This window comes from Amia ocellicauda (genome assembly GCF_036373705.1).
Source record: "Amia ocellicauda isolate fAmiCal2 chromosome 11 unlocalized genomic scaffold, fAmiCal2.hap1 SUPER_11_unloc_5, whole genome shotgun sequence".
Lineage (NCBI taxonomy): Eukaryota > Metazoa > Chordata > Actinopteri > Amiiformes > Amiidae > Amia > Amia ocellicauda.
Window position 1 is genome coordinate 525,644 of NW_027102663.1, and position 15,609 is coordinate 541,252.

General features: G+C 43.9%; 2 non-coding genes across 2 annotated transcripts; both read left to right on the forward strand.

The window, feature by feature from the left end:
- Positions 1-5,268: 5,268 nt before the first annotated feature.
- On the forward strand, positions 5,269-5,341 carry trnav-cac (transfer RNA valine (anticodon CAC)). Its single transcript has one exon. It is a non-coding gene; the product is annotated as a tRNA-Val (tRNA).
- A 1,575-nt stretch (positions 5,342-6,916) lies between these two features.
- Positions 6,917-6,989, forward strand: trnav-cac (transfer RNA valine (anticodon CAC)). The gene has a single exon. It is a non-coding gene; the product is annotated as a tRNA-Val (tRNA).
- Positions 6,990-15,609: the final 8,620 nt, after the last annotated feature.

The following is a 15,609-nucleotide window of genomic DNA, read 5'->3' on the forward strand; positions in this document are numbered from 1 at the left end:
GTCACTTTACAGTTTATTAAAATAAATGTGTTATTCAAATCAATATAATCCTCGCCATTGCCAGCTATAAAAAACTCCAGAGGGGCCGTGTCTGAAATTTCCACGATATGTTGGAGAATGAGAGATTCTTCGTTTTTTGTTAGCCACGGATCTTCGTCTCCCCCTGGTGGACACATGCTGTTTCTTCTTTTACCCCCCCTCCTCGCCATTACCATGAGACCCGAACCCTCCTGATGCTCATGGCTAGCTGCCCGGTTCATAACATTGGTGAACACGTCACTAACAATATTTTTAGCCGCTGATTTCAAGTGGGGTCTGGCTATAGCAAAGCCTCTCCTAAGCAGGGGTACGGCCATTCTAAAGAGACCACGAAAGAGTCCTCCTAGACCGGCGCCATACATTGTGGGGGCTCCTACAATACCGGGCAAGCCGTTCCCGGCTTGCATCTTGTAATAATCCACATAGGCGCTAGGATCTACATAACCCCTCGAGGTAGCCATTTTAATAATGTACACACTGTTTCAGGGGTCGAAAATGTAGTTTGACAATAACTTTACCGAAGCGGAAGGGTACGTTGATATTCTGATCCGATTTTACTTCGATCGTGATGTTGTCAAAGTGGGTCTTTGAGACTGGTACGTAGTGTGGCTTGTCATAAGTAATTGTGACCATGTCATTGCTTTTACCTTTAATAAGTACATTTCTCAAAAGGGGGACATAACTATCCCCGACCCTCTGGTGGGTTATGATATCCGTATACACATAAAGAGTGTAAAAGCCGCCCCACCACTTCTGAGAACCTGCTCTCTGTGTCAGAATAGAACCCTAATATACGCCCCAGTTGGCCGCTGGTTTGAATGCTAATACCTGGTTTTGACACCTTGTACACTCTGTTTTTAATAGGGTTGTAATATAGCTTGATGTTGGGGGTGCCTTCTGAGAACTGTTTATGCATCTCATCTAATATTTTATCCACATTGTCATAATAACCTCCTCGTATCGTGAATATCCATTGATTTTAACATCATCAAAAATGGCGAAGGTGGCATCCTTATCTTGTAAAACAGCCCAAGTGTAAGGATACTGTATTTCCGCCAACCCCACTTCCCACGACCCCCTTAGATCTATAGATTTTCCAAATTGTACCGTGTAACTGGATATTTCATTTTTAGGGTATATATCGAGAGAGGCGTTACTGGGTAGAGTCACGTAGAAGCCTCCTGATTCCATCTTGAGTACCGAAAGTAATGCCCCCAACACACCCACGGGCATGTTGTTATAAGGATTGAATATCGCAAACCTGTTGTTCCGGGACCCAACTATTGAACTTTTCAGGCCATCCAAGCCATTTCACCAACACGTATTTTTTCCGGTTCTGGGTTTTTTCAGCTAATATCTTTTCAACTCTGTATACACTGTCTTTACCCACAATCATTTTTTGTAACTCGGCTTCGTAAAACGTTCCTTCTATATCCTCCCCGTCATAGTCTTTTAACCGGTACACGGGGGGGTCTCTAGCCAACTGTTCGGTAACTGTAAAATATTCGTCAGAAAATGTTTGTTCATAACCTTTGGCAAAAGTACTCCTTAGCTTTGAAACGCGAACCACATCACCGATGTTGAACTTATAAGTAGTTTTTCCCTTCTTAATAAATGGTCCGTATAATTCTTTATAGACCTTAAAAGAATTACTTTGATCAACATCTATAGGCTTCATTTTAATACTGGTGTGATACCCTTGGTTGTAAGCATCGATAAAATCCTGAACTTTATCAAAATACTTGAACGTGTTGACCGCTGTAAAATATCTCCAGATTTTGGTCTTCATGGTGCGGTTAAACCTCTAAACTACCGATGCCTTAAGCTCATTACCGGTGGTGAAATGATGTATTTTGTGTCTCTTCAGTAGATTCTGAAATTCTCTGTTGAGAAACTCTTTTCCTTTATTAGTCTGCAGTTTTTTAGGACATCGACCCTGGGACAATATATCCTTGTCACCGCCCGACCTGTTTTATTATGTAGAATGCGAGCCCAGGCATATTTTGATAACACATCGATACACATCAACATCAATTTGTGACCATTGTTATGTTTTGATAAATTTGACATATCGACTAGATCCATTTGTCATTGTGAGTCTATGTCAGTTGCATATACGCGGTTTCTTTTAAAGTTAATCCTGAGAGGTTTATGTAAGGTATAGGCGTCTTGTTCCCGTAACCATTCTGAAACAACCACATCATTAACCTTCACTCCGGCCTCAGCGAGTCCTCTTTGAAAACCCTTCTTACCCGCCAAACCCCCAATCTTGGCTGGGTTGTAGTATAGTTCCTGCATTTGGGGAGCTTGCCGAGTCATTCTGTCAAATAACCACACAGACCCACACTATGCGCAAAGTTTTTATACAAGGTTTTTTATTCAACTTCAGGAGAGCAGATACCCCTTTTTAGACATTTGAGAAAAGTATAACATACACAACAATTTTTTCTACGGTCCAGACAAAAAGAAATCAGATGATTGGTTACTTGATCTATATCAACAAATATACCTGTTTCTTTATCTTGTAGGCACACACCTCAGTTACATATGTAAATAAAACAACAATATGACCTATTTTAAAAGTAAACAGAGGTGTATTAAACATGCTCAGCAAAAGGTCATACAGATGTTGATGAAATGGCCTAATATCATTCTTGGCCCCCTTGAGCGCTTCATCCCAGTGTTCGTACCCCCCGGTCTTTGTTACAGCAGCCATTCACTTTTCCAGGTTTGAAAGTTGATCCTCATCGATGGTTAAATCTGTAGAGAAAAGGCTCGCGTTGGCTACTTTTCTGTCAAGCACATGGTGTAATAGCGCTCTCAGGTTAGCTGCAGAGTGTTGATGACAGAACCAGTTGCAGAAGCAGTCCAGAACATTCCCCATGTTCAAAGTCCCTTAGTTCAGGTCAGAGTCTGAATCAGTGGCGTAGATGTCGAATTCCTCGTCGCTGCCCCCAGCTTTAACTTCTTTACCGAAGAAATAAGCTTTTAGCTTGCCAGCGGTTTTTCTACTCGGCTCATCCAGGTCATTGAGCAGCTGCCCAAGTTTCTCTATTATAAACGGCTCCTTTTTCAGCTCCAGCAAAATCTCATCTATGATTTTCTGGACTTGTCCCACAGTTACATGTATGTGGGAGTAAGACAGCGCCTTGATTAATGCCGGTTTCAGCCACGGTTTGTTCAGTCTTCTGTAAAACACGTTGAAATACAACAGGAAATAGTAACGGTCTGGTTCAAACAAACAACTGTGTCTCAACTGACTGGGGTGATTCACTTCACACCCCCGACAGACTTCTTTCAGAGCTCGGTCGATGAGAGCACTCAGAATATACACCAGGGTGCTTTTAACCACTCTGCTTACTTGGTCACATACCCCGGGCATAAATCCTGCATCTTCATCACGCCATTGGGACAGTCCGATGCTCATTGGGTCGCCTGGTGGTTTGTGGGGTGTTTCTACATCCATTGGACTGACCCCCTCCTGAGACGCACAGACGGTAGACAGTTCGGCAAAATCGAGGCCCTCCATGAGCTCCAGAGGCTGGGGATCCCCGAGACTCATTTGGACATCCATCGCACCGCATGTTGTTTCGTCCTGAGGGACCGGGGTCTGAGGTCTTGGAGAGTAACCGCAGTCAAAGGGTTCCAGAGTGTATACAAAATCTGGGGAATAGAACCAGGGGTGATCCCGGGTTTGAAGAGGCCTGTAGAGCCTGTCGACGTCCGCAGCTTTCGGGTAAGACATTCTCTTTAATTTTAAACCATGAATTAATTGTTGCGCCTTTTATCCTATCTCTTCACTACGTCACGACACACCGCCCTCTTAGAAGAGAGTAGCCCCTGAGCCGTCAGACCCCCCTCCAAAACCCCACACGTCGTCTGTTTTATCATCGTCGTCGTCATTCAAGGGGGATATATAATCCATAATCCAGCATATTCTCCTTCTAACCAAATCCAGTTGCGAACATTTGGTCAAGATGTCAAAACCATCATTTATACAGTTTATGACCTCTTTCAAGAACGGCCAGTCCACGGCGTCAAACATAATTTCAGTAACCTGTTTTTCTGGATCCTCCACACCCCCTTCAATAGGGTTTGTAATCAGGGTACTGCTAAACAAAACCTTACGATCTGTAGTTTGAGTTAGACTCTTCACCACTCTACCGTAGTTCTGCAAGCTTTCCCATTCACACCTTTCAAAACCCTGAGTCGGAGACTCCATTTCGCATTCTCTTGGACCCTCTTGCAAGCCTTCTAGAGTCTTATCCACAAGCCCCAGATCTCTCCAGGCCATCACCTTCAACCAGTCCTCATAAGAGTATTCAATTACCGTCTCAAAAGGTTCCAACGTACCCTCCTTCTCTCCCAAAGCAAAAAGCTCCACTCCAACATAGCTGGGATCCCTTTTAAAGCGCAGGGCGACCTGCCTTTGAAAGAGTTTCCAAAGTGTCCTGATGTGCCCTTTAGCAATGCCAAACAGGTCTGTGAAAATGGCATCCTTTCGCGGCACTTCAGACGCCATCTCACAGTCTAGCCGACCTGAAATGCCTGAGCCCGTTTTACCAGCCGGCTTTGATAGGAGTTATTCGAAACACCAGGACGGGTTGGTCTCCGTAGTGTAGTGGCTATCACGTTTGCCTCACACGCGAAAGGTCCCCGGTTTGAAACCGGGCGGAAACAGCCTGCTGTGGGCCGGCCCTTTTCGTCCTGCTTGCCCTCGTGGTTCCCCGGAGGCGGTTAGGTGGCTTTTCTTCATTGGAGTGCCCGAAATTGGTGCACTCAGAGCGTCCGTCAATCGACAGGTTGAAATTGTAAATGCTGGTGTAGGCACTTTTAATTAAAATCTGATGATGAAGTTATTGTTGTTGTTGTTGTTGTTGTTCTTGTTGTCGTCGTGGTCGCCGTCATTATTATTGTTAAAGTAAAGCTACCGTAAGGTGTAGAAGGCACAATAGCTCTGTGATTGTCTGATGGTGGCACAAGACAAGCAGCAGCTGTTTGAACAAGCCATTGAGCATCACCTTGTTGGGGTAAGTGTAAGTCTTGTCATAGCTCAGGGCGTTCTTCCTTTGAAAGAGTTTTCAAAGTGTCCTGATGTGCCCTTGAGCAATGCAAAATAGGTCAGTGAAAATAGAAACCTTTATCTCACAGGCTGGCCCACGGGAAACGCCTGTGTGCGTTTTACCAGCCGGCTTCGATAGGAGTTATTCGAAACACCAGGACGGGTCGGTTTCTGTAGTGTAGTGGCTATCACGTTTGCCTCACACGCGAAAGGTCCCCGGTTCGAAACCGGGCGGAAACAACCCGTGGTGCACGCGTGCCAGTGCCGTGTAACCCGTCCCCCATCTCTCTGCCCCAAGGGTGGCTGTCGTTTTCTCTTCCTCGGAGTGGCAAGAAATCCTGACCTTGAGAACAAACGATGTAAGAAGGGTAGCTTTGCGAGGCGCTGGAACTGACACTTTTAAAATCGATACATGTTGTTGCTGTTACAATACGACCGTAGCAGGATCGGCGACATTGCTGTTACTCTTATGTAGTTGAAGGCGCAAAATAGCTCTGATAGTCTGGTGGTGACGGAAGACCACCAGCCGTTTGAACAAGCCATTCAGCATCACCTTGTTGGGCTAAGTGCAGGCACTGTCTGATCGCAGGGCGTCCTGCCTTTGAAAGAGTTTCCGAAGTATCCCGAAATCGGTGCACTCAGAGCGTCCGTCCGTCGACAGGATGAAATTGTAAACGCTGGTGTAGCCACTTTTAATTAAAATCTGATGATGATGATGATGATGATGTTGTTGTTGTTCTTGTTGATGTTGTTGTTCTTGTTGTTGTTCTTGTTGTCGTCGTGGTCGCCGTCATTATTATTGTTAAAGTAAAGCAGTAGTTAGATTTGTTGCTACCGTAAGGTGTAGAAGGCACAATAGCTCTGATAGTCTGGTGGTGAAGGAAGACCACCAGCCGTTTGAACAAGCCATTCAGCATCACCTTGTTGGGTTAAGTGCAGGCACTGTCAGAGCGCAGGGCGTCCTGCCTTTGATAGAGTTTCCAAAGTGTCCTGATGTGCCCTTGAGCAATGCAAAATAGGTCAGTGAAAATAGAAACCTTTATCTCACAGGCTGGCCCACGGGAAACGCCTGTGCGCGTTTTACCAGCCTGCTTCGATGGGAGCCATTCGAAACGCCAGGACGGGTCGGTTTTACCAGCAGTCTCCAACGGTAACCGTTCTAAGCAAGAGGTGACGGTGTCAGTTTCCGAAGTGTAGCGGTTATCACGTTCTCCTAACGCACGAAAGGTCCCCGGTTTGAAACCGGGCGGAAAGAGCCTGCTGTGGGCCGGCCCTTTTCGTCCTGCTTGCCCTCGTGGTTCCCCGGAGGCGGTAGGTGGCTTTTCTTCATTGGAGTTCCCGAAATTGGTGGACTCAGAGCGTCCGTCCGTCGACAGGTTGAAATTGTAAACGCTGGTGTAGCCACTTTTAATTAAAATCTGATGATGATGTTATTGTTCTTGTTGTTGTTGTTGTTGTTCTTGTTTTTCTTTTTGTCGTCGAGGTCGCCGTCATTATTATTGTTAAAGTAAAGCTACCGTAAGGTGTAGAAGGCACAATAGCTCTGTGATTGTCTGATGGTGGCACAAGATGAGCAGCAGCTGTTTGAACAAGCCAGTGAGCATGACCTTGTTGGGGTAAGTGTAAGTCTTGTCATAGCTCAGGGCGTTCTTCCTTTGTAAGAGTTTCCAAAGTGTCCTGATGTGTCCTTGAGCAATGCAAAATAGGTCAGTGAAAATAGAAACCTTTATCTCACAGGCTGGCCCACGGGAAACGCCTGTGCGCGTTTTACCAGCCGGCTTCGATGGGAGCCATTCGAAACACCAGGACAGGTCGGTTTCCGTAGTGTAGTGGCTATCACGTTCGCCTCACACGCGAAAGGTCCCTGGTTCGAAACCGGGCGGAAACAAACCGCGGTGCACGCGTGCTAGTGCTTTGTTATCTGTCCCTGTAACGCGGCCGGCCATCGTTTTCTCTTCCTCGGAGTGTCAAGAAATCCTGACCTTGAGAACAAACGATCACAGAAGGGTAGCTTTGCGAGGCGCTGGAACTGACAGTTTTAAAATCGATACATGTTGTTGCTGTTACAATACGACCGTAGCAGGATCGGCGACATTGCTGTTACTCTTATGAGTAGATAGTAGGGTTTTATGGGCGCGGCCTATTTTGTTATGACGTATGCCCTAAGCTTATTAAAATTCCTACGTCATAATTGGGGGGCGTGATTTTAGGTAGAGTTATTTCCTTAATTATTCCTACGTCATATCCGTCAGAAAGTGTACACCCATAAAACCCTGAACAACAAGGCCGCCCATAACCTGTTGTTCTTGTTGTTCTTGTTGGTCAACTGTAGAGTGTGAATGGGTCGGCTCTTCCTGTAGTGTTTGGGGGTCTTTTTTAAATATACATGTAATGATCTTATAACGGTTTAGATTTACTAAACCAACAAGTTCTGCTGTCTGTAATGGTCCCAGGTCTTAACAATGCCAGTTTTGAATAGTGCGTTTATCATATTCACACTGTCTCTGTCTGTCTCTCTCTCTCTCTCGCCCAATCATTTTATAAGATCAACAAGTTCTGTTGTCTGTTATGATCCCAGGTCCTAACAATGCCTGTTTTGCATAGGGTACTTATGTTATCCACACTGTATCTGGCTCTGTCTCTCCCCTCAAATTTAATTAAAAATAAAATTAAAAAAGAGGGTGTGTGTGTGGGTGTTTGTGTGTATAGGTTAATTGTTTAAAAAAAAAAAAAAAAAAAGCTGTGGTTATATTTTATCTCTCACATAATGTGTTCAGTCGTTTTACTTAAATACATTCTAGGGTCTTAAAGCTCATAAGAGTTAGACTTAAGATAAGGATATGCTTTTAAGGTATTTTAGCAGTCTCAATCCCTGATGATAAGGAATCGTTTAAAAAATAAAAACAACTGATCACTCAATGCTAAATAGATCACAACACTCAAGGCTAAATCACTCACACCATGGGTGGCGGGGGTGGGCTCAGACAACAGTACGTATGGCATGTGGTATCAAAACATTAAGAATACTTTTAACCTATATAATTTATAAGCTTTGTAAAATAAACCCAAATATCTCTTTTGCGGGGATAAACGCTGTTCTGAGTAGTTTGTGACTTGTTTAATACCAAACAAAGCATCGCTATTAAAAAAAAAAAAAAAATCACTGTAAAAGCGCTAGTTATTTTTGATCTTTATAGTTATTTTCTTGGCTCAGGTTGTTTTTTAGCGCTTATAAAGGCCTGAAATATTCTTAGTGGTTTGTTGACTATAGGTCTTGATGCTTAAAAATGTTTTTTTGAGAGACCTAAAGGTTCTAATAAAAGTTTAGAGTAGAGAGGAAGAGATCGTCTCCATCTTGGTTTCTATTTGAAATTTGATGCAGTGTCATTTTATTGGTTGGTTTTGATATGTTAATTGGTAACAGGGCGGCACAAAGGCCAGACCAGAACAATGCCTTACAAGCAGATCCGGCATGTGGCCATCAGTATAAGTATGAAGGTCTGGTCTTCAGCTCGACAGACTCATACTGACCTTTCGATTTAAGTCTAAAGATCAACAATGTCCGGAAACAACATCAGCGACTTCGATTTAAACGAGTTTTTAGGCAAGTCTTCAGATTATTTTCATTGACTCAGAGCGTGTTGTGTGCATGTATTGTAAATAAGGCTATAACATCTGTTTTAAGTTCTGTAAAATTATTTTTCAGCCAGTCAACAGGAGTTAATTCCCAACGCTGAGGAGATCATCTGGAACAACGACGGTAAGATTTTTGTGTTTGCGCTCATGGGTTCTTATGTATGGGTGTGTGTGGTTTTGAAGCGGCTCATTAGAGTTATGAAAACATTTTAATATATATTAATGCCGGTCTCTTTAATTACACAGAAACTATCGAAAGGCCTGTGATTAATGTCTCCGAGGATCGACCAAGAGAAGTGGTTGTCCCTAGACAGGCTGTCTGCCGACCGGGTAAGAACTAAACCCCTGTTTGTTTGTATAACGTTTCTGTAAGATGTTTGAGTCCAGTTTTGTTAATTTAAAAAAATTATCCTGTCTAACAGTATTAAGAAACGTGGTTCGAGACAACGAAAGGCCTTCCACATCGAGGGCTTGTTTCGTTTTACCTTCGAGAACCGTAACCTTTCACGAATCTGAAAGGCCGTCAGCCCCGGTATCTGATAGCTGTGAGTATATGTCTGCAGCCTGTAAGAGGTAAAAGCTTTTTATAAAGCGGTGTGGTTAAAGGTTAAACATGTCTCTTACCTTCACAGCGGTGCAAAAAGCTAAACCAGCCGAAAAACATAAGAAACGATTATTCTGTGGAGGTAAGTAAGATCTTTCAAACTTTAATGTTTTTAAAAGGGCTTTGTTTGCCCGTTGAGGGCTAATATTTAAGCCATGGGTGACCGTTTCCTGTAGGGCGGGGGCTTCTGGGAAAGATCTTTAGAAGTCCGGACAGGTCTAGGCTTGTTTCTGGGGAACGTGTTTAGAAATGACCGATTGCCGTACCGTCTGGTTAGGAAGTAAAGCCGTCTGAAAGGGTTTAGTAAGTTGTTTGGCTTATCTCCCGCTATTATACTTCTGTTTTAAAGTGGTTGTAGGAAAAGGCTTGAAGGTGTTCATTGTATTTAATATTTAAACAGATCGTGAAAACGTTTGTGAAACAGGAAGTCCCGGGATCAGGAAGCGTTTACACTTGGAAGGTTCGTTTAAAAATGAAATGTTGTTGTGTGTGTGTGTGTTTTATTAACAATATTACAGTTTTTAAAGAAACATTTAAGAAACAGTTTATTTACAGCGGCTTCTCTGTTTTACATTTATTATCAAGTCCTAATAAATATATTGTCTGTAAATAATAAGGTGTTGTAGTGAATGTCTAAGGCTATTTTCAAAGGTCTAAAAAAGCTAAAGGTTTTGAATGTCCTGGACATGTTGTTTTAAGTTTGATTTCTGTCGCCGTTTAAAGATGTAAATGTAATGTATATTTTTATTCTTCCCAAGACTCTTGGGATAGTCATTCTGTGGATGAGCTATTGAGGACAATTACCCCGTCTAAGTGGGATCAAACATCTTCCCCGGTGAGATCACCGAGAGGATCCCCCACGGTGGTCTTGGAGACCCCCCAACATCTACTCAGGCCACAGCCTTCTGGGGGTAATTCAACACCCCAGATTCAGCCCGCCGCATTGTCGGGCGGAACAAATACAGGCATCCAACAACCTCAGGGGTCGCCGTCAGTCAGGGCTGACACACCACCCAACGACGGCCTGGTTTCAACATCGTCCCCCCAGACCCGTTTCTTGGCTACAGAAACGCGGAACAGTACCCCGCGCTTGGCCAGGGTGTCACCGCAAAGGCCTTCTTGGTCTCCGTCCATGAGTATACGCTCGCTCCCTGCCTCCTTCGACCGAGATTTACCGGAGCGACCATCCTTTGAAGCTGAGCCAGGCCACCAGCCCCCGGAGCTACTTCCTGAAGGTCGGCATGAGTTGCTACATACTTTGTTACAAAATCAAAGACTTGTGTTACTGGGGCAAAACCTGGTGATAGAGAGCCAAAACACCCTTATTAATACCCTTACTAACGAATTGTACCGTATTTAATGTTTTAATAGACACAAAACGCCTTACTATTGTGGGTTGTTGGAAAAATAAAAAATAAATTAAAAAATGTCCTGACTTGGTAAAAGAACTCACAAACTAAAGGATTATGAACAAGCTAGGGCCCCAAAAAGACCTTCCTGAGAGAACATCCCCGGCCCTGTTGTGAACTCCTCTGATGTCCCAATGAACCTGGAACTATTACAAATGATAAATGATTTAAATAACCCCCAATTACCACCGATAGAATGTGAATTAACACACTTACCGGTGAACCCCGACCTGTTACAGATGGTCAATGATCTAAATAACCACCTCCCACCGGTAGCGCTTATAGAGGTTCACCCCCTAGTTCACCCCGATTTGTTTGAAATGGTGGAGGCTTTGGAGGAGCTACCCCGACCAAATTCTGCCCCTATTATAAATTATTTGAGACAATTAGAACACAGGATGGCGGCAGAAGCAGCCATCACTATAGAGGAGGGTCTTGACATTAACCGGTTGGATATCTTTGAAGGACTTTTACAGGCTTTAAATGAGCCTCCTCAAAAAGGGGGTTTTGTAGATGTCAGCAGTGGGGGTGTTCGGAATGTGGAGGGTTCTGAGACTGATAAGGCTGTGGAGGACATGCTCTGTGAGAATGTAGGGGGTGAAGGCTTGGTTCAAAATGATGATGTGTCCAAGAGTACCAGTGATCCCGTGATTATAGATAGACCGGCCTATAACAATTTTGAAATGATTCAGCGTTTTACTTTTGCAGAACTTTTAAATTGTGACAATTATGCAGAAATATTTGTCAACATACACGAGGCCTTGCAGAAAATGCTTGAACAGGTTGCTGAAAGGGTCAGACCTCGAGATGTTGTACAGTTAGAACTCAGAGGGGATGCTTTGTTTAGCAACCTATCTGCAATGCTGAGTGGAGATAATTTAGATGTCTGGCTAAAATCGAAGCGTTATTGCAAAGTAACGCAGCCATCTTAGCTGATGAAAGTCTGTCTCTGGTAATGAATGTGGTTCGTAACCCTGAGGGTGGGGCGCTTAGAAGACTGTCGAAATGCTTGAAGAACGACATAATTAGGACCAAGCTCAGGCAATTAGTGGTGAGTTCCAGTGGGGACAATAAGCTCTGTTTTGCTTACAGTTTAATAAAACTACTCACCCCCGACATGCCTGAACCCCAAGCTCTGCAAGAGGCTTTAATGCTTCATCAGAGGGCCGGCTTAAACTCTCAACAGATGGTTGCCTTTTCAGACATTACCAAGTTTGAGGAGTTGTTGTCTTTAAAAATTGTTGTGTGGTACCGTTGTGAGGTAAAGGAAGTATTTGTTAAATTTCAGACACATCCTGAAACCCATACACAGACACTGTTTCTCTTCCTAGGTGATAGACATTAATTTGGAATAAAGAGTTTGACGGCTTTTTTGGGTTGTTCGTATGTTTGTCATTGGTGTTATAAGGCCTTCAATGATAAGCTTAAGCACCGCTGTGACGGTTACTGTAACGTCTGTTTCAATCCGCAATGTCGTAAGGGTTTGGCCCCTACCATCCAATGTAAAGATTGCTTAAGGATTTGTCTCTCAACGTTCTGTTTTTCCGAGCATAAGGTACAGAGGGCCGCTGCTGAGGGGGTTAAAAAACTGAGTTATTGTGATCAAACTAAATATTGCCCGCAGTGTTGCCTCCAGTACCATTTTCATGAGGTTAAACCACACAAATGTCTGGAGCCGAGATGCAGGATCTGTAATGCTGATTTAACCTCGGGGTCCGAACACCAGTGCTTTATTCAGCCGGTTAAAAAGGAGCCGCCGCACAACCGGTATGTCTTTTTTGCTTTTGAATGCCGGCAAGAAAACGGGGTCCACGTTGCTAATTATATACACTGTATTGACATGTTGGATCGTGAGTGGTCAGCTAGCGGTGAGAGTTGTGTCAGGGATTTCTTTACGCGGTATCGCGGTCCAAAATACCTCAATTACACATTTATTGCCCACAATGCTAAGGGTTATGATTCTTACATTTTGATGAAGTATCTGGTGGAAAATGGGGTGACCCCAAAAATAATAGCTCAGGGTAGCAAGATCATGTGTTTCACCGACGAAGCTTTCAACTAACGTTACATAGACTCGTTAAATTTCCTCCCCATGAAATTGAGCGCTTTGCCTAAGGCTCTGGGTTTTGAGGCTCAGAAGAAAGGTTGGTTCTGCCATTTTTTTAATACTAAGGACACTCAAAATTATCGAGGGTCCTACCCGCCCGCCTCTTATTATGGGGTTGATACTATGATGTCTCATGAGAGGGAGGAATTCTTTAAATGGTACAATACGGTTAAGTGAGGTGTTTTTGATTTCCGAGAAGAGATGGCCGCTTATTGTAAAAATGATGTGGTGATCCTTAAAGAAGCCTGTGTGCGTTTCTGCGCCGAGGTTATCAACACATCGGGTCTCGACCCTTTGCAAAGTGTGACCATAGTGTCTCTCTGCATGAAAATGTATCGGTCCAATTTCTTGCAGAGAAACACTATAGCGGTCACCACTTCTGACAACTATCGTGCTAGACAAAATAACTTTTCGACTGTCTCCATACAGTGGCTGGAATACCTGAGTGCCCGGGATAACATATTCATCAGACATGCTTTAAATCAAGGGGAAGTCAAAATGGGGCCTTACTACTTAGACGGTTTTAGCGACGTGTTCGGGCGGCGTACCGCTTATGAGTTTGCTGGTTGTATTTACCATGGCTGTCCTCAGTGCTTCGACCCAAACACCTTTAACCCCGAATCACAAAAACTCTGCGGTGATATCTACTATGATTTCCAGGAACGAATTGAAACTTTAAAAAACACCTATGGTTTGAACGTGCTGGTGATTTGGGAACACGAGTGGACGACCCTGAAGCAACAGGATGCGGGGGTACAATGGTTTATGGAAACCTTGGACTTTCCTGAATGTCTAGAGCCCCGGGATGCGTTATTTGTGGGTCGTACCAATGCCCTCTGTTTACATTATGAGGTAAAGGAGGGTGAGAGAGTAGATTACTATGATTTCACCAGTCTGTACCCTTATGTCAACAAGACCAAAATGTACCCGGTGGGGCGTCCAACCATTGTTTATCGTGACTTTCTCGAAATCGGACATTACTTTAGTTTGATCAAAGTCACCATGTACCCTCCTCGCGAGCTGTTCTTACCCGTGTTGCCTTACAGGTGTTCGGGAAAATTGATGTTCCCTCTGTGTAGAACGTGTGTGGAAACTGAAAATCAAACTACCTCTTGTCTGCACAGTGATGAAGAGAGAGCGCTGACGGGTGTCTGGTGTAGCATTGAGCTTGACAAGGCGGTGGAGAAAGGTTACAGAGTCGGTAAGGTGTATGAGGTTTGGCATTTTTCTGAAAAAACTGATACTCTTTTTGCTGATTACATTATGACCCATCTGAAAGGGAAACAGGAGGCATCGGGCTATCCCTCATGGTGTGTTGACTCCGCGGCCAAAGAGCGATACGTTCAGCAATATTTTGAAAAGGAAGGGATCCGTCTAGAGCCGGGGAACATAACTGTAAACCCCGCCAAGAGACAAATGTCCAAACTGATTTTAAACAGTCTGTGGGGTAAGTTTGGGGAAAGAAATTACCGTCTAAACACAACCTTGATTAAAACCCCTGAACTGTTCATAGAATTTATGTTTTCCAAACAACATGCAGTATCACACTTTCAATTCTTAAATGACCACGTGGCACAGGTCCAGTGGAGGGCCCCTAAAGATTTCCCCACCAAACAGGGGAACGTTAATGTTTTCATAGCGGTTTTTACCTCGGCTTACGCCCGGCTTGAACTGTACAACTTAATGGATCAGTTGCAGGAACGCACGCTCTATCATGATACTGACTCTGTAATCTTTGTCACCAGGCCAGGGGATTGGGTCCCTCCCCTCGGGGACTACCTTGGGGAGTTAACGAGCGAACTAGATCCTCAGGACCACATAGTGGAGTTTGTTTCAGGGGGTCCTAAGACTTACGCATACAGAACGGCTGCGGGTAAGACCTGTATGAAAGTTAAGGGTTTCACTCTGAACCATTGTAACAACAAGCTCATTAACATCAAGTCTCTGACGACCCTGGTAGAAAGTTTTGTAACCGAGAAAGACGCGCCTCCTCGTGAGATTATTACAGCCGGAAATCAGATCTATCGCAATAAAAAGGGGTACACGTTGGAAAATAGATCACTAAACAAACGGTTCAGGGTGGTGTACAATAAAAGAGTGTTGAAGACTGATTATACCACTCTGCCTTATGGATATTAGCGGTGGTTTTGAAAACAGACTTCAACACCCTTTCTCCTGTATTATAGCCGGTCCCTCCAATTCGGGGAAGAGCTATCTTATAAAGAACATCATAGAAGATGTGGACGCAACCGTGTCCCAAGCTCTTGACAACATAGTGTGGTGTTTCTCTTGCTGGCAACCTCTCTACGATGATTTGGCTTGGAAAAAAAATAATCTGAAATTTGTGCAAGGTCTCCCCGCCTCGTTGTGTGGCGATGACTTGTTCCCGCCCGGTAATACTAACCTAGTGATCCTTGATGACCTGATGGAGCAGGCCGGTGACAACAGTGAAGTGGAAAAAGCTTTCACAAAGTACACTCATCATAGGAATTTAAGTATTATTTATTTAGTTCAAAATCTATTTTTTCAAGGTAAAAAAAGCCGCACTATTAATTTATATGCCAATTATATAATTCTTTTTAAAAACCCCAGAGATAAACTACAGGTCACCGTCTTGGCTCGTCAAATGTACCCTAACCAGACCAAGTTCTTTTTGGAGGCATTTGAGGATGCCACCAAAAAACCCTACGGGTACTTGATTGCGGAATTAAATGCACAAACCCCAGAAGACTTTCGCCTAAGAACAGGTTTG